This window comes from Pristis pectinata, chromosome 9, assembly GCF_009764475.1.
Source record: "Pristis pectinata isolate sPriPec2 chromosome 9, sPriPec2.1.pri, whole genome shotgun sequence".
In the NCBI taxonomy this organism is placed as follows: Eukaryota; Metazoa; Chordata; class Chondrichthyes; order Rhinopristiformes; family Pristidae; genus Pristis; species Pristis pectinata.
Window position 1 is genome coordinate 68,605,982 of NC_067413.1, and position 26,232 is coordinate 68,632,213.

The following is a 26,232-nucleotide window of genomic DNA, read 5'->3' on the forward strand; positions in this document are numbered from 1 at the left end:
TGAGTATAAAAGTTGAGAGGTCATGGTGCAGTTGTATAGGACACTGGCTAGGCCACTCTTGGAGTATTTTGTTCAGTTTGGTCGCTCTGCTATAGGAAAGATGTTATTAAACTGGAAAGAGTGCAGAAAAGTTTTACAAGGAAGTTACCAGAACTTGAGAGACTGAATTATAGGGAGAGGTTAGATAAGCTAGGACTTTATTCCTTGGAGCATAGGAGATTGAGAGGCAATCTTACAGAGGTGTATAAAATCATGAGGGGCGTAGATAGGGTGAATGCACTCAGTCTTTTTCCCAGGTTGGGGAATCAGGAACTAGAGGGCATGGGTTTAAGGTGAGAGGGGAAAGATTAAGATAGATATCTTTTATTAGTCACATGTACATCAAAACACACAGTGAAATGTATCTTTTGCGTAGAGTGTTCTGGGGGCAGCCCATAAGTGTCGCCACACTTCCGGAGCCAACATAGCATGCCCACAACTTCCTAACCCCTACGTCTTTGGAATTTAATAGGAAATAGGAAAGATTTAATATGAACTTGAGAGGCAACTTTTTTTACACAAAGGGTGGTATATATGTGACATGAGCTGGCAGAGGAAGTGGTTGAGGCAGATACAATAACAACTTTTAAAAGACATTTGGACAGGTACATTGATTGGAAAGGTTTCGAAGTTTATAAGTCAAATGCTGGCAAGTGGGACTAGCTTTGATGGGGCAACTTGGTCGGCATGGACCGGTTGGGCTAAAGGGTCTTCTTCCGTGCTGTATAACTCTATGAACTACACATGCCTCTGATTTCTGATTTATACCATGCCCAAATTTTCAGTTCTTATTTGGTGCACTATAAATAACTCCAATGGTTTCTGCCCTTTGCTGTTTCTTAGTTTGACCCAAATTGATTCCAATTCAGCATCATGATGTGTCATGCCAAGATCATTTCTCACTGCTACACTAATCTCCCATTATAGGAGTCTCTTCCAATTACAACATTAGTTAGGTCAGAATCTGAGTAATGCAGATGGTTCTGGTGATAACTTTACTGGAAAGAGCTCATTATATTACAGAGAGTGCAGAGGGCATTTAGTAGGATGTTGTCAGGAGAATTTTAGCTTTAAGGAAAGACTTGATGGAGTCATTTTTTCATAAACAGAGGATGCTGAGGGGAGATTTATTTAAAGTGCATACGAGGGGCCCAAAAAGAGTAAATAGGAAGGACCCATTTTCTTTCACAGACTAGTCACAGAGCATGGAGCATAGATTTAAAGTAATTGGTAGAAGCATTAGAGGGGAGATATTTTTTAAAAAAACTTTTCACCCAAGTGTGATAGGGATCTAGAACAGATTGTTTGAAGGGGCAATAAAGGCATACAACTCGTAACATTTGGATAACATTGGTACGTGTATACGAAAAGTTGAGACATGATGGACTACAGACTGATAACTTTTAAAACTGGAACGGACACAATGGGATAAATGTGCTCTTTTTGTTTTGTAAATTTTCAATGTTTTTTTAAAGGTTTGTGAATATTTGTTGCAATGTTACCAGTTGAACCTAACAAAGGCTACATTTGGAGTCTGTAGTCCAGACTGCATAAGCAGCAGTATGCACATTCAGAAGAGATGCTCCCAATGTACCTATTAGTTGCACCACTAAGAGCTCTGCTGCACTTGCACTAGCATTTTCAGACACTTCACTGCACACTGCAATGCAGCCAATCATCAGTAGCTGCATGGAGCTGTTTGGCAGACTTCAGCCCTTTCATGAGTTAGTAGCCAATTTCCCATGAAAATAAATAGCTTGTATTAGTAATCAGAAAGCTCTTTCCATATATGAACTGACTTATTTGAGGTCTTAAATTTTACCAGGTGACACCTGGTAATTAGTAGTTGCCTGACTTCGTGTAGCCAAAATTACTAGGTTTTCCTTGAGTGTGCACTCCAATCTACCCTGTACTCTCCATTTTAATTTATGGAGTGCAAGCTCCATGTTGTGTATATCTGTGCAGCTGCTTGAAAGAAGTGATGTATGTGGAACAGTGTAAACGTAAAGTTTGAGCTTTCTTAGCAAAACAAACTAGTGGATCACCCTTTCATTCCAGTAAAATGACAGATATGCACTTATATAGCACTTCTCACATCCGCTTCCCCAAGCACCTCAGAACCAATTAATTGTTTTTAAAATTAAATAATTTGTTATACAGAAGATGTTGGCAGCTAATTAGCATACAGCAAAACTGCATAATGAGCAGCTGTAATGTGTGAATAGTTAATCTGCTTTGGTGATACTGGTTGAGGGATTAATGAGGCCTATTTTGCTGTTGCAAACCAACCCTGCTGACTGCTTGCTTCCGTTGAAAATATGCTCTTTGCTGAGGCTAGTGGGAATTCGTAGGGGAAAATTGGTTGAGAAAAACAAGCCTTGCTTGCAAAAGTAGAAAGAGATCTAAGTCAGGTCATGTTCCCTAACTTAGCCTGAGCTCTCAAAGATATTAAAAAACACTTGAATACAAGCAAAAACTAAAAAAAACTTTCTGAAGTATTAGAAATATAAAAATATTAAACAACCCTAACATTTTTATACTTGTTAGAGCACTCAAGAATTTGAGAACACTTGGAAAATTCTAAGTTATCTAAATTAATCAATCCTTCCCTGAGCCCTTCACAATTTAAATGAATGAGGAACCATTTTCTTCATCTCCTCCATCTTACTGAGCGGGGAAGAGTGATCACAGCATATCACTCCCTTACTGAGCTCCAATATCCTCTGCTGCCCAATAGATGATCACTGACAGCAAATTCAGGATTTCTGTATTCATGCATGCACACTTGGAAGTCCCAGTGGTGCTGTAAATTTCATGGGATAATGACATGAAATGTTGACAGTTTTGCCATTATTATCTGGCAAACCCAAGGGAATGTTGAACAATGGACTGGGAAAAGTCCCCAGCACCTCTTTGAGAAGTGTCATAGAATGTTTCACACCCACCTGTACAGATCGATAGGATCTCAGTTTAAGACCCCATCTGAAATGTGATATCTCCAATAAAACTGGATTGCATTGAGCTGACTCAAATACTGTGCAGATTCCTTTGGTTTTGATTGAATTCAGAAACTTCTGACTCAAGAGTGAGAATGCTACCAGATTAGACAAATCTCAGATCCTATCAGATTGTATCAGCACTTTCATTGTATTGCATTCTCTGTTGCTACCCATCAGCATATACCTATGTATTGTTAATAGCAGACCTTTACAAGTATTGTGTAACCTGCTATGAAGGTGAACAGCCTCTAGTTTTATAATCCTGTTTCCATTATGTTCCTCTATACCATTTCCAAAATACTTTTCTTGGATGCTGAAAAAGCCTTCACCAGTTTTGTATTGCCATTGCGGACAGATTATGCCAATTGAACACCAGGTCCTCTATTTATGAAATGCAACAGAGATAAGCCAAGTAACTGCAGGACAGTGACCCTTGCATCAGTTGGAAGGAAATTATTGGAAAAAATCCAATAATTGGAAATTGAAGTAAAAAGTATAGGTTTTATGGTCCTTTATGACCATAGGGAGGGTTAGTCCAGTGGGGCTATATTATAGACTCCCCAGTAGTCAGTGGGAACTTGAGGAACAGATGTGTAGAGAAATTGCTCATAGTTGTAAGAATAATTTCTTTGGTATTGACTAGGCCACCCAGAGTGTTAAGTGCCTGGACAGAGTGGAATTTGTGAGATGTGTTCAGGGAAGTTTCCTGAGTTCAATATATAGAGGGCCCTACTCTAGAGGGTGCAATATTGGACCTCCTCTTGGGGAACGAGGCAGGGCAAGTAACTGAAGTGGCGGTCAGGGAGCACTTTGGCTCTAGTGACCATCATTCTATTAGTTTTAAGATAGTGATGGAAAAGGATAGGACACGTCCACAGGTTAGGGTCCTAATTGGAGCAGGGCTAATTTTGGGGGAATTCAGCAGGATCTAACAGAAGTCAATTGGGTGAGCCTGTTTGAAGAGAAAAAAATGAATGGCAAGTGTGAGGTTTTTAAGAGTGTGATATCAAGAGTCCAGGGGCAGCATGTTCCTGTTAGGGTGAAGGATAAATCTGGCAAGTGTAGGGAACCCTGGCTGATGAGAGATATTGAGGCTCTGGTCAAGAAAAAGAAGGAATTGTGTTAAGGAGGTCGGAGGCAAGTGTATCCCTTGATGACTATAAAAAGATTGAAAATACACTTGAGGGAAAACAGGAAGGTAAAGTGAGGGTATGAGATGGATCTGGCAGGCAAGGTTAAGGAAAACCCCAAGAGGTTCTATAGGTATATTAAGAGTAAAAGGGTGGCTGAGGAGAGAGTAGGTCCCCTTAGAGATCAGCAGGGCCGCCTATGTCTCGAGCCACAGGAGATGGGTGGGATTTATAACGAATATTTCTCCTTGGTGTTTACTGAAGAGAAAATCATGGTTGCTTAAGAGATGAGAGAATCAGGTGGAGATGTTTTGGAGAACATTCACATTACCTAGGAGGAGGTATTTTCAACCTTACAGTGCATTAAGGTGGATAAATCCCCAGGGTCTGACCAAGTGCATCCTCTGACTTTGTGGGAGGCTAGAGAGGAAATTGTGGAGGCCCTTGTGGAGCTACTTGCTTCATCATTAGTCACTGGTGAAGTTCCTGAAGACTGGAAGGTGGCTAATATCGTTCCATTGTTTAAGAACTACAGGTCAGTCAGCCTGATATCAGTGGTAGGGAAATTACAGGAGGGAATTCTGAGGGACAGGATCTACCAGCATTTGGATAGACAGAGTCTGATTAGGAGGAGTCAGCATGGCTTTGTGCATGGGAAGTTATATTTGATGAATCTTTTAGAGTTTTTTTGAAGAGATAACGAAAAGGGTAGATGAGGCTAGGGCAGTGGATGTTGTCTACTTCAATGTTAGCAAGGCCTTTGACAAGCCTCGTGGTAGGCTGGTCTGGAAAGTTAGGTCCTATGGAATTCAGGGAGAGCTAGTTAGGTGGATCAAAATTGCCTTGGAGATAGGGTGGTGGGGAAGGTTATTTCTCGGAATGGAGACCGGTGACTGGTGTGCCGCTGGAGTCGGAGTTGGGACCCTTGGTATTCGTTATTTATGTAAATGATTTGGATGCGAATGCACAAGGCTTGATCAGTAAGTTTGCGGATAACACGAAATTGGGTGGTGTTGATAGTGAAGAAGGTTATTGTAGATTACAGGGGAATCTTGATCAGTTAGAGAAGTGGGCGGAAGAGTGGCAAATGGATTTCAATACAACTAAGCATGAGGTTATCTGTATTGGAAAGTCAAACCAGCGTAGGATTCATATTACAAATGGTAGGGCATTAGAGTGTGTAAAGGAACAGAGGGACCGAGGCGTACAAGTGCATTGTTCATTGAAAGCAGCATCACAGGTAGACAGGATGGTGAAAAAGGTGTTTAGCACGCTAGCCTTCATCAGTCAGGACACTGAGTACAGGAGTTAGGACATTATCTTGCAGTTGAACAAGTCATCGGTAAGGCCGCACTTGGAGTGCTGTGTACAGTTTTGGTCACCCTGTTATAGGAAAGATGTGGTTAAACTGGAAAGAGTACAGAAAAGATTTACAAGGATATTGCCAGGACTAGAGGGCCTGAGTTATAGGGAGAGGTTGGCCAGGCTCAGTCTTTATTCCTTGGAACATAGGAGAATAAGAGGTGACCTAATTGAAGTTTCTAAAATTATGAGGGATGTAGATAGGTTGATGGTAACAGTCTTTTCCCCAGGGTAGGGGAGTCCAAAAGTAGGAGGCATAGATTTAGGGTGAGAGCGGAAGGATTTGAAAGGGACCTAAGGGGCAACTTTTTCATGCAGAGGATGGTGAGTATATGGAATGAGCTGCCAGAGGAAGTGGCTGAGACGGGTACAATAGTAGCATTTAAGAAGCACTTGGATAGATAGATGGAGGGGAGGTGCCTGGAGGGATATGGGCCAAACGCAGGAAATTGGGACTAGCTAGGCAGACAACATGGTTGGCATGGACGCAGAACCAGAATCGGGTTTATTAACACTGACGTATGTCATGAAATCTGTAGTTTTGCAGCAGCAGTGCAGTGCAAGACATAAAAATTACGATAAGTCACCAAAAAAAAAAGCAAAAGAGGAATAACGAGGTAGTGTTCATGGACCATTCAGAAATCTGATGGTGGAGGGGAAGAAGCTGTTCCTAAATAGTTGAATATGGGTTGTCAGGCTCCTGTACCTCCTCCCTAATGGTAGTAACAATAGGGCAGGTCCCGGATGGTGAGGGTCCTTAATAATGGAGACTGCCTTCTTGAGGCACCGCCTCTTGAAGATGTTCTTGACGGTGGGGAAGGTTGTGCCCGTGATGGAGCTGGCTGAGTCTACAACCCTCTGCAGCCTCTTTCGATCCTGCACATTGGAGCCTCCATTCCAGGTGGTGATGCAACCAGTCAGAATGCCCTGCACCGTACATCTGTAGAAATTTGCAAGAGTCTTCGGTGACATTCGAAATCTCCTCAAACTCCTAACAAAGTAGAGTCGTTGGCATGCCTTCTTCATGATTGCATCAATGTGTTGGGCCCAGGATAGATCCTCTGAGATGTTGACGCCCAGGAATTTGAAGCTGCTCACCCCTCAGTGAAGACTTCCCTTTCCTGGAGTCCACAATCAATTCCTTGGTCTTGATATCATGAGTGCGAGGTTATTGTTGCGACACCACTCAACTATGTCACTCCTGTACGTCTCCTTGTCGCCATCTGAGATTCTGCCAACAATAGTGGTGTCATCAACAAGCTTTAAAATCTTGAATTTATAGATGGCATTTGAGCTGTGCCTAGCCATACAGTCGTGAGCGTAGAGAGAATAGAGCAGTGGGCTAAGCACGCATCCTTGAGGTGTGGCTGTGTTGATTGTCAGCGAGCAGGAGACTTTATTACTGATCCGCACTGACCATGGTTTCCCGATAAGAAAGTCAAGGATCCAATTGCAGAGGGAGGTACAGGGGCCCAGGTTTTGAAGCTTGTTGATTAGTACTGAGGAGATGATGGTGTTGAACACCTCAATGGGCCAAAGGGTCTGTATCCGTGCAGTATTGCTCTATGACTCTATGTTGGACACCATGTGGACTCCTGCAGTGGAGAGTTTTGACCTATACAGTGCTTAGATTGTTCATTCAGCTTAGGACTTCCGCATTGGATAACACAGGCATAGAAGCACTTGGATAGGTGCTTGGAGGGATATGGGCTGAATGCAGGAAATTGAGACGTTGGGCGAACGACGTGGTCGGCATGGACTCACTGGGCTGAAGATCCTGTATCCATACTGTATTGCTCTATGAATCTATGACTTTTGGAATGGCAGGGGCTGTTCGGGGATAGTCAGCATGGCTCTGTGCAGGAGGAATCCTGCCACACTAATTTGATTGAATTTTTTGAGGAGGTAATTAAGAAGATTGATTGGGCAGTAGACATTGTCTGTATGGACTTTAGCAAGGCATTTGACAAGGTCCCTCGTGGTAAACTGGTCCAGAAGGAGTTTTAAAGGGGATTTGAGGGGTAAGTTTTTTACACAACTCACTGCCAGAGGATGTGGTGGAATTACAGATGATCATTATGTCTAAGTGACATTTAGACAGGCACTTAAATAGGCAAGGCATAGAGGAAACAGACCTAATGCAGCAAATGGGAATAGTGTAAGTGGGCAAAAAGGTTGACATGGACATGGTGGGCTGAAAGGCCCATTACTGTGCTATATGGTTCTATGGCTCCATGACCAGCTTGTCCTTGTAGGCATTGATCCTGTGGACATTGATGAACCATTGACACAGCTGAAGCACAGTAAGGTTTTAATGGCAACTGGATTTTTAACTGGACTCTTGCTGGGCGTCTTTCCAAGCATTCATGGTTTAATGAGTTTTCTGTACTACTTGCTGCTCAGTCAAGGTTTAAACAAAGTAGCCCAATAACATAGTTGAATTTTCACATACCTGTTCTTTCTGTTCCTTTGATGTTGACTTCTCATCAGTTTGGTTCAAATTTCGATTGAAATGACACCAAATGGGCTTCTGGTCTCATTAGTTGAGAAATTGCTGAACCCAGACTGATGTGAACAACTTAAAAAACATTTCACTTTAAAACAAATACTGATGTGTGCATTTTCTGATAACTTAATTTGCAGCTGTATTGTTCAATTACAATTACAGCACATGCCCTCTCAAAGTAAGGGAAGTTTTGAATTAATTTGGCAAGAAGATGGGACACAACATAGAGGTGCAGTTAGGGGTGAGATTCAGTCAAATAGAGAAGAAAAAATAGGTTAGTCCAGTAGGCAGAGCAGATGTCGGCATGATAGGGCACATGGAGGATTGGAAGGCTAAATTTCATCTATTTTAATTCATGGAGCCTGACTGGTAAGACAGATGAAGTTGGAGCTTTTATCAGCATGTGGGAATGTGATATTGTTGCAATCACTGAGCCATGGTTGAAAAAAAGGGCAGGACTGCCAACACTATATTCTCATGCTCTGGCTAATATGTAAATGCTGCAGCTGCTGATAAGAGTTCTTTTCCTCTCAGTCCAGAAAACCTATACTGCTTGATCTTTAACTGCCTGCTGCCATACACCCATAGAATTGTTACTAGGCTGGAGAGACCTGCAAGTAAGACTAAGGCCCGTTATCAAGGAGGGGGAGTTAAATTGTGTACAGCTTAATTTATATATAACCTATCCTAGTTATAAAAAGGGGAGCATTGTGGAAGTGTTCAGATCCTTAAATCTGCATTTGGTCAAACCCCACAATAAATTTGTATTGATTTTTCATTTTCCAAATTGCTTTTATTAAAATAAATAAAATATCTAATCAAAAAAATACATTTGTTAATATTCATTGTCATCCAGAAAAAACTATGTTTTCTCTAACAACTTGAATTATTGACTTTTTATTGGAAATTCTGTCAGGCTGAAATTGGATTTGGGCGATAACAAAACAGGCAATTGCAAATCAGCAATCCATTTAACACGATGTGATTTTTTTTTATTCCATCATAGAACATCAGACAGAATGTAAGATGGCTGCCAGGTCACTACTGCTTGTTTTAAAATATTGTACAAGGTGAATATCAGACTTGATGTGATTGGTTTTGTTTGTTCTCTCTTTAATGCCTCTGTTTGGTATTCCTTGTGAGCAACTGCTGTTTCCTCATCTACCTTAAAGCTTGCAGGATGCAAAATCAAAGAATTAGTTTCTCAACCACTGAAGTGTAAATGAATTTAATGAATCTAATTTAAATGCCACCCTTGTAGACTATTTATAAGAAATATGATGTTATTTAAATAATAAGGTGCATGTGTTAAAATGGCGACTATTAAAACACATTCCAGGATTCCAAATAATAAACCTCAATCTTTTAAAGTGTGCTGTTTTATTATTAATATAATGTTTGTAATTTTTGTTCTTATTTTCTTAATTTGCCCCATTCTGTGCTTGCCCAACTTTATAGTCAACTCTGGATATGAAGCCACAACAGTTTTGACAACAAAGGTGATGTACTCTGTGGTTAAGATAAGCTCCACTAATGATTTTTGTTATTTTGAGGTGTATTTAATAGTGGAAATTCCTTTCAGTAAGGAAACAGGCTATGATGCAGAAAGTGGTAAAATGACAAGCTATCAAGTTTCTTTTGTCAATAAATTTCTTCATCCTGCTTTACAGATATCTTCCTTGTCTCACTCCTTCCTACCTTGCCTAGCCCACAATCTCTACTTTACCCATCTTTTTGCCATTTGGAGCAGGTCCTTCAGTCAACAGATCCCTGCTCTGGAACTTTCTACTTAAAGACCATTGCTTTAGTCCATCTTTAATGCTTACTCTAAACAAGCCTTTCACTTTTGGCCACATTGTCAGTCTCCTTTGATAACTCTCAATCATTCTCTCTTTTTGATTTCTGGTTTTCAGTCTCTTCCCGAGAAGTGAAAGTGACCAGCCAGGTTACGCTCAATGTGTGTGTGTGAGACATTACAAAATGACTGAATACGGTATATCCAACAAACCAAAAGGCCTGGTTAATATTCCATTGAAATGCTGAATACCATTGTATGAGAACTAGCCACAGCCAGCAATTCTCATGGTTAGTTATAATCCTGGGATCTCATTAACCATCTGAAAAATTGACAAAGTATGTCCAATCCATAGAAGAAAAACAGAAAATATCACTTACTGTTTTATCAGTCTTCTCCCAATAATTAGCACAGTACTGACAGGGTAATTAAAATGCTATAAGATGACTCCTGTTCAGCAATAAACTGTCTACTGATGTTGATTTTGCATTTGCCAATACCACTTAGGTCATGACCTTGATTTCACCTTTCTCTATCAAGACCGTTCAATGTTTTGAATACCCGTATCCAATATTCCTTTGACTTCTGCTCTGAAAGGAACAACCATAGTTTCTCAGGTATCTGCATAAAGCTGAAGTTACTTCTAGTACCTTTCCAGTAAACGTCCTGTATACCCTGTGAAAGGCCAATGTTAGAGTTTAACATAATCTATTTTATCTGGATATTTATAAAAGTATAGATCTCATATGGTTTTAAAACTCCCTTTTCAATCAGGCTTTCAATTGCAGACAAGGTCCTGCCATTAACAACATTAATATGGAAGATTACATTGACATCCCAGTGTTAACTGAAATTTGATTCATGGAGACCACTGGCTTACCCATCAGTAAAGCTTTTCCCACTTGGTTATGCATTTCATTCAACATCTTGCCTTTGTAAAATTGTAGCCGTTAACATTAAATCATATGCAAATATATGTCCCTAAACCCCAAGCAATTTCTTTTCATTTTGGCACATCGTCCTGTTCCATACTTTTACCTCTCTTTTAACACTTGTTGTCGATCACCGTCCTTCTAAAGCTGTACCCTGAGTTTCTCACTGAAAGATCTGCCTTTTCTCTTTCAGCCACTGTGTTGCATTTGTCTTCAGTGATATCTATTTTATTCAGTGATCTCTATTCCATTCTATTCTCTATGATTAAATTGACTTCCTGTCTCCCTTTAACATCTCCTTCTCTCCTTCCAAAGAAACTCATCTATCTATACCTGTGACCAGCTTTTTACCTTGCTTTTTCACAAGACCCCTCAAACCTCATCATCTTAATTACAATCAGTGACATTTCCCAGAATATGTTCAAAGCTTCCTGCAAATTACTTACAATTGTACTGGTAAGTTGTTAACTCTCTCATCTGTGGGCTTCCATTTGCCAAGATGTATAGCTAATGAACTTCGGAAGCACTCCCTATCCTGCATTTTCGTTGCCAATAATTTCTGTAGCTGGCCTTACACATGTCATTATCTTGGTATGGTCCCAAATATCCTTGGTCAAGTCCTAGGAGACATGTTAAGTCTACAACCACACTCAGAACTCACTGTATTTGGGGGACCACTGGTTAGAACAACTATCATCAAATCTGGCTAGATTATATGAAGTATATTGGCCATAGTTTTCACAACCATTACCATCCACTTCTCTGGGATTATCATGGAAAGCAAAGATATCACTATCTTTTTTCCATTACCAGCTACTTAATCCATTCACATTTGCACTTGCTACTCTCAACTCAACTCAACAACTCAACAAGTGTGGTTAGACCACACTTAGAGTACTGTGTCCAGTTCTAGTTGCCTCATTATAGGAAGGATGTAGAGGCATTGGAAAGGGTGCAGAGGAGACTTACCAGAATGCTGCCTGGATTAGAGAGTATGGATTATGAGGAGAGACTAAAGGAGCTAGGGCTCTACTCATTGGAGAGGAGGAGGATGAGGGGAGACATGATAGAGGTATACAAAATATTAAGAGGAATAGATAGAGTGGACAGCCAGCGCCTCTTTCCCAGGGCGCCAGTGCTCAATACAAGAAAGTGTGGCTTTAAGGGTAATGGGTGGGAAGTTCAAGAGAGACGTCAGAGGGAGGTTTTTCACCAGAGAGTGGTTGGTGCATGGAATGCGCTGCCTGGGGTGGTGGTGGAGGCTGATATGTTGGGCAAGTTCAAGAGATTGTTAGATAAGCATATGGAGGAATGTAAGATAGAGGGATATATGGGAGGAAGGGGTTAGATAGTCTTAGGAGTGGTTTGAAGGTCGGCACAACATGGTGGGCCAAAGGGCCTGTATTGTGCTGTATTGTTCTATGTTCTATGTTTAACCATGTGATGCCATTAATTGACTTGTTCTTAATATTTGCTTGCTTCAGTTGTTTTCTCCTACCCTCCCCTTTCCCATTAACCCAAACCTCCATAGACTTCTCTCTCCTCAAGTTCTTAATCTGCATATTCCTCTATCTTCTCTCTTATTTTCCCTCAAGCTTTCACTGAGTTCATTTTATTCCTGCTACCCCACTTTAGCCCTTGACCCCATTCCCACAAAATGGATGGTCACTCAACCTTATTTCTTGGTCTCCATATTTGATGGCATTGTGATATATTCCCAATATGCCCCTCTCATTAAAAAGAAATATTATCACTCCTGGTGAAAATAGCATCTTTGATTTTTCTTCATTTTTTCATCGGACACAAAAGGAGGACATTCAGTCCATTGCTCTCAAAACAATCCCATCAATCCTCTTCCCCAACTTATTTCCCTGTAAAATTACAGTATCATCACATGTACCGAGATACAGTGAAAAGCTTTTGCTTGCATGCCATCTAGACAGATCATTACAAACATAAGTACACTGAAGTAGTACAAAGGGAAAAAACAATGCAGAATATAGTCTTACAGTTACAGAGAAAGTGCAGTGCAGGTAGACAAATAAAGTGCAAAGGCCATGATGAGGTAGATTGAGAGATCAAAAGTTCTTCTTTATCATATAATCCATTTAAGAGCCTTATAACAGCAGGATATAAGCTTTCTTTGAGCCTGATGGTATATATTCTCGAGCCTTTGTGTCTTCTGCTCATTTGGTTTTTATGCATTAACTGTTAATGTGCAAATGAAATTATTATTTCAAAATCAGTTCTTCTGCAAAAGAAACTCACCAAATACTTACTTCCACAAAAATATAAACTTTTCTGTGACAGTCAAGGAATTAAGGGGTATGGCATTAGTACAATAAATTGGCAGTGAGGTAAGATCAGTCATGATCTTCTTGAATGGCAGGGCCAAATGGCCACCTTCTGCTTCTCTTTATTATGTTAGTTAAACTTTTTTTTTCAGAGTTCCAGCATTTCTTTCCTAAAGCTGGTAGGATAACAATGTTTGACTTCATGAATTTTAAATGAAGTCTGAAATTTATTGCCAACAGGTATGGTTGCTACCCTTGGCCCTGGTTTAAAAAAAAGAAAATTATATACTGGGATTACTGTGTTAATTAATTGATCAAATCTATTTTTCGTGCATTAAGCAATAATGTGTGTCACTGCATCTAAACTCCTCCAGCAGTACTAATAGAATACTAGATACTAAACCAGAAGTCTGCATTTAATCCCTCAAACTCTCCTATTCCCCTTGGGAAGGAGAATTGATTAGTTTTATGTGAAATCAGTAGATGAAGCACTATACAGCAGTAGAATGTTTCAAAATCAGCATGAGCAAACTAAGGCAGAAAGTGTAAAATAATCCCATCTGCATAAAGATTGAATTCCTTGGATAATTATGGACATGGACATTGTTAGTTTCCTTGGAGAATGCTATACTTTAACCATCTTGCTTTCTGACCACAAGAAGATTCAGCATGAAGCCCGATGACAGAAAGGAGTGGGTGCATTGAGGGAAGTGGGTGGGTGTAGAGAAACCACCTGGGGTAGTGTTCATAACTTGCAAGCAATCAATCTGCTGATACTATGCCTTTTCAAATACTCCTCTCAAGCTTGTTGTGTCAAACGACCTTCTCCCACTTCATTGTACATTAAATATTTTCCGGGTATGCACTGTTTATGAGCATTAGATGTTTTAACTTCTGCATTTGAAGATGATTTCAGTCACGTTATTAACTTTCTTGTTTTCTTTTTGAATCTCTTTGGCCTTTATATCAAATGCATCTCTTGAACATGATTTGCTCTCATTTTCTTTCTGATTTCTGTTTTTTTTTCGTTTGGATTAGCAGAGAGAAAATATTAACCTGTAGGAAAGTGGAATTGAAGTACAATTAATGTGGAAAATGGCAGATACCTAAAATGGCAATTAAAAAACTATCAAACTATCAAACTGTAAACAGACTCGATCACCTAACTTTTATTTGAGATTTTAAAAGAGTAAATTCTCACAAGAATGTTACCACATTAACCATGTCAAATAAGGACGTGGAGATAGGTTTATTAAGCATCTTAGAAGGAAAATAGGCAAAGGGTTAGGAAAGAAATTCCAGAGTTTAGGGTCTGGGCAGTTGAAGGGAAGTGTTGAAGGGATTAACATTAGGAATTTGGGCAATGATAAATTACCATAGCTTGCCTTTTTTCACAGTTCATAATCTGGAAATACCTATACTGGTTATTTCCTCCCTTCCATCTGGACTAAATTGGCTATTTTATTAAACCGAGAACCTCCTTAATGAGTTTATGTTATATATTAGTCAGGAGCTCAGATCAGCACTGCATCAGCAACATACAGTCAAATACAATTCCGAGAACTGTGAAGTAGATTTTGCAGGATGATAAGGAGAGAAGAGGTTAGAGAGATTTAGAATTATTAGCGATGGAGAGATTTGAAAACAAAGATGTGAATTTTTAAATCAACACATGGCCTAACCAACAGACTTTGCAGGTCCATAAGCACTGGAATAAATGGTGATTGAGACAGAGTTTTAATGTGTAAGGTGGGAGGTAGGCAAGGTAATATTTTGAAGGTCAGATTTAAAGATTACAAAGCCATGGGTTTTGACTTGATGAGAGAGATATTGCTGTAGGGAATCTTGGTGAAAAAGGGAAAATAGGCTTGGACCCTCATCTCAGGAAGCAAACAATCATCAATAGTTCTGAAGTACTGTTGAGTACCTTCACCAGAGACTGCAGCAATTCAAGATGGTGGCTCAACCTCACCTTCTCAGGGGCAATTAGAGATAGGCAAAAGATACTGGCCTTTCCAGGAATGTCTACATCTCAAATAAATTTTAAAGAAGTATCTCTCTTGATTTCCTCAAGTCAAGTCAAGGTTTTATCATGTGCACAATACAGTACATATAGGTGCAGTGATAAAACTTGCTTGCAGTAGCATCACAGGCACATAGATTCAGACAACACATAGAACATAAATTATGCAAGACAGTGAACATAGAACATTGCAGCACTGTACAGGCCCTTCAGCCAATGATGTTGTACCAACATTTTATACTACTCTAAGATCTATCTAACCCTTCCCTCCCACATAGCCCTCCATTTTTCTATCATTCATGTGCCTATCTAAGATTCTCTTAAACGTCCCTAATGTACTTGCCTCCACCACCTCTGCCAGCAGTGCATTCCGCACACCCACCACTCTCTGTGTAAAAAAAAACTTACCTCTGCCATCACCCCAATACCTTCCTCCAATCACCTTAAAATTATGCCCCCTCGTGTTGGCCATTTTCGCCCTGGGAAAAAGTCTCTGACTGTCCACTTGATCTATGCTTCATCATCTTGTACACCTCTATCAAGTCACCTCTCATCCTCCTCCTCTCCAAAGAGAAAAGCCCTAGCTCGCTCAACCTATCCTCATAAGATGTGCTTTCCAGTCCAGACAACATCCTGGTAAATCTCCTCTGCACCCTCTCTAAAGCTTCCACATCCTTCCTATAATGAGGCGATCAGAACTGAACACAATACTCCAAGTGTGGTCTAACCAGAGTTTTATAGAGCTGCAACATTACCTCACAGCTTTTGAACTCAATACCCTGACTAATGAAGGCCAAAGCACTATACACCTTCTTATCAACCTACGCGTCAACCTTGAGGAATCTATGGATGTGGACCTCAAGATCCCTCTGTTCCTCCACACTGCTTAGATTCCTGCCATTAACCTTGTATTCTGCCTTCAAATTCCATCTTCCAAAGAGTATCACTTCACACTTTTCCAGGTTGAACTCCATCTGCCACTTCTCAGCCCAGCTCTGCATCCTATCAATGTCCTGTTGTAACCTATAGCAACCTTCTACACTATCCACAACACCACCAACCTTTGTGTCATCTGCAAACTTACTAACTCCTAACTTTTTGAATGAGCCTTCCATGAGGAACCTTATCAAATGCCTTACTAAAATCCACGTACACCACATCCACTGCTCTACCTTCATCAATGTGCTTTGTCACACCCTCAAAGAATTCAATCAGGCTCATGAGGCACGACCTGCCCCTCAAAGCCATGCTGACTGTCCCCAATCAGCCTCTGCTTCTCCAAATGCTCATAAATCCTGTCTCTAAGAATCTTCTCCAGTTATTTGCCCACCACTGAAGTAAGACTACTCCTGTGGCCAGTGAGGACACAAAGATCATCGCCAAAGGCGCAGCAGCCTCTTCCCTCGCTTGGATATATCCTGTCCGATCCTGGTGACATCTATCCTAATGTTTTTCAAAAGTTCTCTCTCTCTCTCTCTCTCTCTCTCTCTCTCTCTCTCTCTCTCTCTCTCTCTCTCTCTCTCTCTCTCTCTCTCTCTCTCTCTCTCTCTCTCTCTCTCTCTCTCTCTCTCTCTCTCTCTCTCTCTCTCTCTCTCTCTCTCTCTCTCTCTCTCTCTCTCTCTCTCTCTCTCTCTCTCTCTCTCTCTCTCTCTCCCCCTCTCCCTCCCTCCCTCCCTCCCTCCCTCCCTCCCCCTCTCTCTCTCTCTCTCTCTCTCTCTCTCTCTCTCTCTCTCTCGTGAATACTGAAGCAAAGTGTTCATTAAGGACCTCCCCTGCCTCCTCCGCCTCCAGGCACATGTTTCCTCTTTCATCCCTGATCGGTCCAAACCTCACTCTAGTCATCCTCCTATCTTTCACATACCTGTAGAATGCCTTGGGGTTTTCCTTGATCTTACTCACCAAGGACATCTCATGCCCCATTCCAGCTCTCCTAAGTCCATTCTTAAGCTCCCTCCTGGCTACCTTGTAACTCTCCAGAGCCCTGTCTGATCCTTGCTTTCTAAACCTTAGGTAAGCTTCTTTCTTCCTCTTGACAAGATATTCTACATCTCTTGACAACCATGGTTCCTTCACTCTACCACCCTTACCCTGCCTCAATAGGACAAACCTATCCAGAACTTATGCAAGTACTCCCTAAACAACCTCCACATTTCCATTGTGTACTTCCCCAAGAACATCTGTTCCCAACTTACGCTCCCAAGTTCCTGCTTAATAGCATCATAATTCCCCCTCCCCCAATTAAATACTTTCCCATGTGTAGATATCAAGAGAAAGGATGTGTTGGAGCTGTTAGAGAGTATTAGGACAGATAAGTCCCCGGGGCCTGACGGAATATTCCCCAGGCTGCTCCGCAAGGCAAGGGAGGAGATTGCTGAACCATTGGCTAGGATATTTGAGTCCTCATTGTCCACGGGAATGGTACCGGAGGATTGGAGGGTGGCAAATGTTGTCCCCTTATTCAAAAAAGGTAGTAGGGATAGTAGAGGGAATTACAGACCAGTGAGCCTTACGTCTGTGGTGGACAAGCTGTTGAAAAGGATTCTAAGAGATAGAATCTGTGAGCATTTAGAGAATCATGGACTGATTAGGGACAGCCAGCATGGCTTTGTGAAGGGAAGATCACGTCTCACAAGCCTGAGAGAGTTCTTTGAGGAGGTGACCAAGAAGATTGATGAGGGTAGTGCAGTAGATGTGGTCTAAATGGATTTTAATAAGGTGTTTGACAAGGTTTCACATGGTATGGTTCTTCAGAAGGTCAGAGGGCAAGGGATCCGGGGAGGCTTGGCCGTGTGGATTCAGAATTGGCTTGCCTGTAGAGAGCAGAGGGTTGTGGTGGAGGGAGTGCATTCGGATTGGAAGGCTGTGACTAGTGGTGTCCCACAAGGATTGGTTCTGGGACCTCTACTTTTCGTGATTTTTTTTTCTTTTCCTTTTTTTTCTTTTTTTTTCTTTTTTTTATTGGCGGCTCCGCCGCGCCCCTCACCTGTGATATTTATTAATAACTTGGATGAGGGGGTAGAAGGGTGGGTTAGCAAGTTTGCAGACGACACAAAGGTCGGTGGTGTTGTGGATAGTGTGGAGGGCTGTCGAAGCTTGCAGGGGGATATTGATAGGATGCAGAGCTGGGCTGAGAAGTGGCAGATGGAGTTCAATCCGGAGAAGTGTGAGGTGGTACACTTTGGAAGGACAAACTCCAAGGCGGTGTACAAGGTTAATGGCAGGATTCTGGGTAGTGTGGAGGAGCAGAGGGATCTGGGGGTTCATATCCACAGATCACTGAAAGTTGCCTCACAGGTGGATAGGGTAGTTAAGAAAGCTTATGGGATGTTAGCTTTCATAAGTGGTGGGATCAAGTTTAAGAGCCGCGAGGTAATGATGCAGCTCTACAAAGCTCTGGTAAGACCACACTTGGAGTACTGTGTCCAGTTCTGGTCGCCTCATTATAGGAAGGATGTGGAAGTGTTGGAAAGGGTGCAGAGGAGATTTACCAGGATGCTGCCAGGATTGGAGAGTATGGATTATGAGGAGAGACTAAGGGAGCTAGGGCTTTACTCATTGAAGAGAAGGAGGATGAGGGGAGACATGATAGAGGTATACAAAATATTAAGATAGAGTAGATAGCCAGCACCTCTTTCCTGGGGCACCAGTGCTCAATACAAGAGGGCATGGCTTTAAAGTAATGGGTAGGAAGTTCAAGGGAGATGTCAGAGGGAGGTTTTTCACCCAGAGAGTGGTTGGTGCATGGAATGCACTGCCTGGGGTAGTGGTGGAGGCAGATACGTTGGTCAAGTTCAAGAGATTGTTAGATAAGCATATGGAGGAATTTAAAATAGGGGGATATGCGGGAGGAAGGGGTTAGATAGTCTTAGGCGTGGTTTAAAGTTCGGCACAACATGGTGGGTTGAAGGGCCTGTATTGTGTTGTATTGTTCTGTAATTCTATGGTTTTTCTATGGTATCATCTGCTCCTATGTCTCTCCAAGGCTTTGGTAAAGGTCAAGGATTATGGTCCCAGTCTCCAAAATGCTCTCCCACTGAGAGATCTGAAACCTGATCAGGCTCAGGTACCAAGTCCAGTTTGGCCTCTCCTCTAGTCAATCTGTCTACATACGGTGTCAGGAATCCTTCCTGAACACTCCTAGCAAACTCTGCCCATCTATCCCCTTTACACTAAGGAGGTGCCGATCAGTATTAGGGAAGCTGAAATCACCCATGACAACAGCCTTTTTATTTTTGCACCTTTCCAAAATCTGCCTCCCAATCTGCTCCTCAGTGTCTCTGCTGCTATTGGGGGGTCTGTAGAATACTCCCAATGGAGCTATCGCTCCCTTCCTGTTTCTGACTTCCACCCAGACTGACTCAGTAGACGATCCCTCCAGGACATCCTCCCTTTCTAGAGCTGTGATACTGTCCCTGATCAGCAAAGCCACTTCCCCACTTCTTTTACCTCTATCCCTGTCCCTTTTGAAATATCTAAACCCCGGAATATCCAGCAGCCATTCCTGCCCTTGTGACAGTTGATTCTCTGTAATGGGCACAACGTATTAGTTCCATGTATTTACCCATGCTCTAAGTTCATCACCCTTGTTCCTGATACTTCTTGCATTAAAGTGGACACACTTCAGCACATCCAACTGACCGCAATTTCGCCCTTTCAACTGCCTATCCTTCCTCTCAGTCTTTCTACACGCTGCATCTACTTATACACTAAATGCACCAATCCCATCCCTCTGCCAAACCAGTTTAAACCCTCCCCAACAGCTCTAGCAAACCTGCCCCCAAGAATATTGGTCCCCCTCCAGTTCAGGTGTAACTCGTCCCTTTTATACAGGTCGTACCATCCCCAGAAGAGATCCCGATGATCCACAAATCTGAAACCCTGCTCCCTGCACCAACTCCTCAGCCACGCAGTCGTCTGCCAAATCAACCTATTCTTACACTCACTGGCGCGTGGCACAGGCAGCAATCCAGAGATTACTACCCTTGAGGTCCTGCTTTTCAGCTTCCTACCTAGTTCCCCATATTCCCTCTTCAGGACCTCATCTCTTTTCCTACCTATGTCATTGGTACCAATTTGTACCATGACTTCTGGCTGTTTGCCCTCCCCCTTCAGAATGCTGCGGACTTCATCCGAGATGTCCCAGACCCTGGCACCCAGGAGGCAACATACCATCCGGGAGTCTCTTTCATGTCCACAGAATCTCCTGTCTGCCCCTCTTACTGTTGAATCTTATATCACTACTGCTCTTCTCTTCTCCCCGCCCCCGCCCCGTTCTGCACCACACAACCAGGCTCGGTGCCAGAGTCCTGGTCACTGTGGCTTTCCCCTGGTAGGTCATCCCCCCAACAGTATTCAAAGCGGTATACCTGTTATTGAGGGGAACGGCCACTGGGGTACTCTGCACTACCTGTCTCTTCTCCTTCCTTCTCCTGACAGTCACCCAGCTACCTGCCTCCTGCAGCTTAGAAGTGACTGCCTTCCTGTAGTTCTTATCTATGAACTCCTCGTTCTCCCTTAGGAGCCGAGGATCGTCCAGCTGCAGCTCCAGTTAAGAAAGAAAGAAAGACTTTGCAGTCCATGGTAGTGCAAGGGGTGGTCTGTAGTGTTCCATTGATAAGTTAGGATTAGGGTTGTGCAAGTCAGCTCAACAACCTGATGGTTGTAGGATAGAAGCTGTTCCTGAACCCAGTGATTTTGGATGGTCACACTTCTGTACCTATACTGCTTATTGTCCAAACTTCAGAGAATATCAGTAAACTATTTTACTTAAATAAGCCAAGCTTATTCTTATACCATTCAATATCCACATATGCACATTATTAAAACAACACATTGGGCAGTGATAAGTTGCTGTAGCTTGCCTTTTTTCACAGTTCCTCATCTGGGAGTGCCTATATGGTTATATCCTCACTTCCATATGAACTAAATTGGTTGTCTTATTAAACCAAGAACCTTAATGAGCTTACATTATTTTTTCACTAATATAGTTTTTAAGTTTTATTACACCACCTGTGAATTGATTTATAACTATAATCAATCAGTCAAAATATTGGAAATAGATGGTTCACAATAAATTAAATCACTACCCTTCCCAGTAAATTAAGTAAAAATGTTGGTCGGACCATTGTGATTGTATGAACCATTATACATAAACTAATCTAAATACAGCCTGGATAAGCCTCTAAGTAATGAAAAGAAGGTTTGGGAAGTTCATTATTCACACATGGAGTGTTATTTCATGGAGAATGGCAAATCACTTCAAAATAAGTTAATATCCTGAATGTTCCTGCATTCCACGCTGATATCTCATGAGATCTCAGAGTATATATTAGTCAGGAATTCAGATCAGCACTGCATCTGCAACACGCAGCCAAATACAACTCCAGGATGTCTCAGCTTCAGACCTTAGCTGTGCATCTACACCTTTGGATCGAGTTGCCAGCACTTATTGTGCCACCAAGGGTAGGTAACCCCATAGGCTATTATTTCTAGATCAACAAGAAATAAAAACAGAAAATGCTGGAACTATTCAGCAAGTAGGGCAACATTTTAAGAGAGAGGAATACTGATGTTTCATGTCAATGACTGTTCATTTTAACTGACCAAACAGATTTAGAAATAAATCAAATTATAAAATGCAAAAAAAGGAAGAAGGAGAAAATAAAAGAGAAGCTTGTGATAGGCTGGAAGAGAGAAAAGATATTTCAAGGAACCATTGTTAAATTAAAGTTAAAAGTGAATAAAACTTAGAATAATTTTGTTTTGGATTTTGCATTCTGTCATAGTCATTCTTGGAATATTTTTTTGCATTCTGAATGCAAACATTTATTAAATCACAATCTAAATCCAGTCTGGTATTTTGTACAAAGTATCCTGGGATTTTGTTTCAATGTTCACAATAATTAAATGAAACTTACTGTCAAAATGCTAGACTTCAACCAATACTACAGGGGTTGATAGGTAATAGCTTGTTTTATATGGATCGTTTCTGTTAATGTGGTCTCTTATGTTAGTTCTTCTGAGTCTACAATTGACAATAACTGTCACATTGAAACATTCAATTTGTGAGAACGGCTGAACAAGCATGTCAAGAAATTAAAGAAAATAAGCTATTAGCCACCAGGAGTTTCAACATTTAATCTGTGATATAATTTTCAAAACTTGAACCATTTTTAGCACTTAGTCTGTGACAAGCACAGTGTGAAAGTTTCATTGTAACTGTTGATTTTGGGGTCAAGATTTTTCAGCAGATGGAAGGGAGTGCTGTTATCAGTTTGAAAAGCAGATGGATAGTCTGTTGGGTTGCCCTGGTTACAGTAACTATTTAATATGTATGTCAGGACTTGAATTAATAAAAGCTGAAACCATACAGTTATATACTTTTACCTTCAAAACCTACCCTCAGAACAGAGTATCAATAGCTCCCTGATGAACCAATGTTCCGAGAAATAAGCTCACTAGAGAAAAATTACCCACTGTATGTGGAATGTAGTAGCAGTGTACCTGCTCCAGAAGCAGGTTCTCTCTGTTGAAGGCCATCTTTTTGCTACCTACTCACTTAGTTGATCTCTGCGTGCACTCAATGCTGACTGCACTTTTGATTAGGTACACACTTACCTGAGGCCAGGTTTCTTGGTGTCCAATGTCAAATCAGAATCTCAAGAGTCATCCAGTTATCTACCTTTGGCCCCCTCCTGCTCTCTTCAACAAAGCAACATCTTTCTCAACCATGATATTCCGCATGTGCACTCACCACATCACCACGTGTACCTTAGCATTACCTTGCATGATCCCTGTATTTTCAAATGTTTAACCAAAATATAATCTTGAGGGGGTTGCAGTTTTGAATACTGGATGCCTGATATCAGCATCCTGTGAAAATCTCAGTGCAGGTATTACTGACTCAATGCTCCCCCTAGCTGCTGATTCAGATTGTTCACATCCTAAGTATCTTTTTTTATCAGAAGCTCAGCTTCCAGCTCCCTACTTCAAGTTCCCTATTTCCATCAGGAAGACCACTCCTTCTGCTTTTAGGCCATTACCTACCTTCAGCATTGCTTCATTCCTTCTGTCACTGGGCAGTTCAGTTAGATAGTTGAGAACCATGCTCTATGTTTGAAGCAAAGAATGAAAATCAGCCAATTGTTTTGCTATTAATATGTTAATACTAATTAATATTGTAAAAAGGCCAGTTTATCCACTGAAAGGCTGATACAAACTAATGCATAATCCTTGTAATAGAGGAGAGACTTAAATGAAGTATATAAAATTATCCAATGCCAAGATAAATAGGAAGAGCTCAGTATAAAGATTATAGGTGAGATAAGGAAAGAAATTGTCACTTACAGGCTGGTAGAGATCTGGAACTCTCTGCCTAAAAGGGGTCTTAGAGGCAGAAGCACTCATCACATTGAAATTATAGTTGGATGTCACTTGCAAAACCGTGACCTGCTATTGAGAGGGATTAAGCTGTTAATTCTTTTTTGACCAGCATAACGATGGGCTGAATGGCTTCCTTTCAGCTAATTTCTAGTTTTTTTCACCACACAAGCTGCAGCATTTGACATGATTCACCATTACCTTCTCAAGATCTATGGAAATGGACAATAATTGTCATCTTTGCCAGTGGCATCCACTTCACATCCCACCACCTAATACACATTCTGGTTAGTTTTACTCCATAAAGCCCAAGTACTGGTTTCATAATAGATTGCAATATATCATGAATAGGAACTGAGATTATAAAAATTAAAATTTTTGTGCCACTTGATTGAAGAACTATGTTAAATAATCTTGGAAAAAGAAAAAAGATCCTTTTAATACTGTTAATCTTGGAAAGAATTTCGAGATCAGAATTGAGTACTAAAATTTGACAAGTAGGACTTAAAAAAAAAGAGAATTCCTTGTTGATCTTTCAACATTTCAGGTAAATGTACATTTGATTAGATAACCAAAATGTGATAGAGAAGTTCAATTCACTAACACATCAAAGTATGGATATAACCTTATGAAGTAAGTTGATCATTTTCATCATCATGGAAATTAACCAGCAATTCCCTCTGTTGCTCTTATGCTATCTCTTCTCTTACTTTCAAAATATAAGTTTTAATTAACTTTTTAAAATGGTTCAATGAGGCAGGGCATGCTGGGAGCAAGATCAGGCCTACCTAAAAATGTTAAAGCAGCAATATATGACATCATGTACACAAATCTGCAAAAACAGCACACAATATACAGAACAATGTCATCTTATAACTGACTGTTCAGTTCAAACTCTGCAGTCCCACTATATCATGATTGGTGGTGAACAATTAAACGGTTAATGGGAGGAGGAGGCACCAAGAATTTTTCATCCTTAATGATGCAGGCCCAGCATGTGAGTGCTAAAGACAAAGCTGAAGCATTTGCAGGCACATTCAGCCAGAAGTGCCAAATGGAAGATCCACCTCGGCTTCCTTCTGAGATCTTCACCATCACAGAAGTCAGCCTTCAGCCAATTTGATTCAGCCTATTCAATTCCTCAGCCATGGTCATATCCCGATAAACAAATAAATGATGAGTATCGCCAGCATTTACAGCCCATAGGTAATTGCCTTTGAGAAGATGGTTGGAGACAGGCTTTTAAACTACTGCAGTCCTTGTGGTGAAGGTCCTCCCACACAGCTGTTGGATCAGAAGTTCCAGGATTTTGACCCAATTATGATGATGAAGTAACTGCAACATATTTTCAGTCAGAATGTTGTGTGATTTAGAGGAGAACCTGCAGGTGATGAGGTACCCATATGTCTGCTGTCCTTGCCCTTCTTGGTGGTAGAGATCATGAATTTGGGAGATGCTGTCAGAATAGCCAGGGCAAACAACTCGAGTGCATTTTATAGATGGAATACACTGCACCCACTGTATGCCAATGATGGAGTTAATGAAGTTTTAGGTTGGTGGATGTGAGCTGCTTTGCTCTTCTTGGTGTTGAGCTCTTGAGTGTTGTTGGACCCCCAGGATTTAACAGTAAATCAGGTCAGAGGCTGGCTATCTTACTGTCAGTGTCTTTCCTCATAATACCACAGAGCTTTTCCACTGTCTAAAAGGCACATGTAAGGAATGTGATGGAATAGTTTCCATGTGCCTAGAGGGAAGCTTCAACAACACTTATTATCCTGCTCATCAATGCCCACTTTGGGTTATGCCGGCACTACTTGACTTCAGATCGCATCACAGCTTTGGACCAAACATGGACCAAAGAGCTGAATACCAGAGATGGAATGAGAGTAACTACCCTTAAGTTCATGGCAGAATTTGACTGAATGTGGCATTATGGAGCCCTGGTAAAACAGATGTAATTGGCTCTCAAGGGGAAATACAGCAATGATTGGAGTATATCTCACTCAAAGGAAGAGCGTTGTGGTTGTTGGAGCTTAATCAATCTAGCCTCAGGACATCATTACAAGAGTTCCTCAGGGCACCTAGGCCCAACCATCTTCAACTGCTTCATCCATGACCTTTCTTCATCATTAGCTCAGAGTGGGGATCTTTGCTGATGATTGCAAAACATCTAATTCCATTTGCAACTTCTCAGAAAAGGAAATAGTCCATGCCTGCATATAGCAAGACTTAGATGTTATTTATGCATGCATTGACATGTGCTAAGTAATATTTGCACCACAAAAGTGTCATCCAATGACTATCGCCAACAAGAGAGAGTCCAAACCTTTATTCTTGATATTCAATGGCATTGGAATCATCTGCATCAAAATTTGACATATTACCAAATAAAACCAAAATTCTGGAAGTACTCAGCAGGTCAGGCAGCATCTGAGTTGTAAATATAGAACCAGTAGCAGTTGCAGCATGAATCAGAACTGAAACTTTGATTAGTATTTGGGAACTGCAAGCAACATTCAGAATTGATCCATTGTTGTAATCATGCTCTAGTGCAATCAAGCAATTAGAAGTCTCATAGTGGTATTTGAGATTGCTTTTGCATTCAGTAAATTAAAAGAAAAGAATTGTTTCCCATTGGAGAAGGGGGGAAGTATTCTTTTAATTAAAAATACATTTATGTTGATACAATTCTTTATAGAGGCTGGGCAGGTATAAGTGCTGCCAGCAGTATTCTATTCAGAAAAAGCACACAGAATGTCTCAAGTTGAGATAA

The 26,232-nt window shown here is 41.1% G+C and overlaps 1 protein-coding gene across 1 annotated transcript in view; it reads left to right on the plus strand.

Annotated features, from left to right (window-relative positions):
* LOC127574002 (putative Polycomb group protein ASXL3) overlaps nucleotides 1-26,232 on the plus strand; it is a 178,021-nt gene that overhangs the window by 68,328 nt on the left and 83,461 nt on the right. The gene's annotated exons all lie outside the window — the stretch shown is intronic.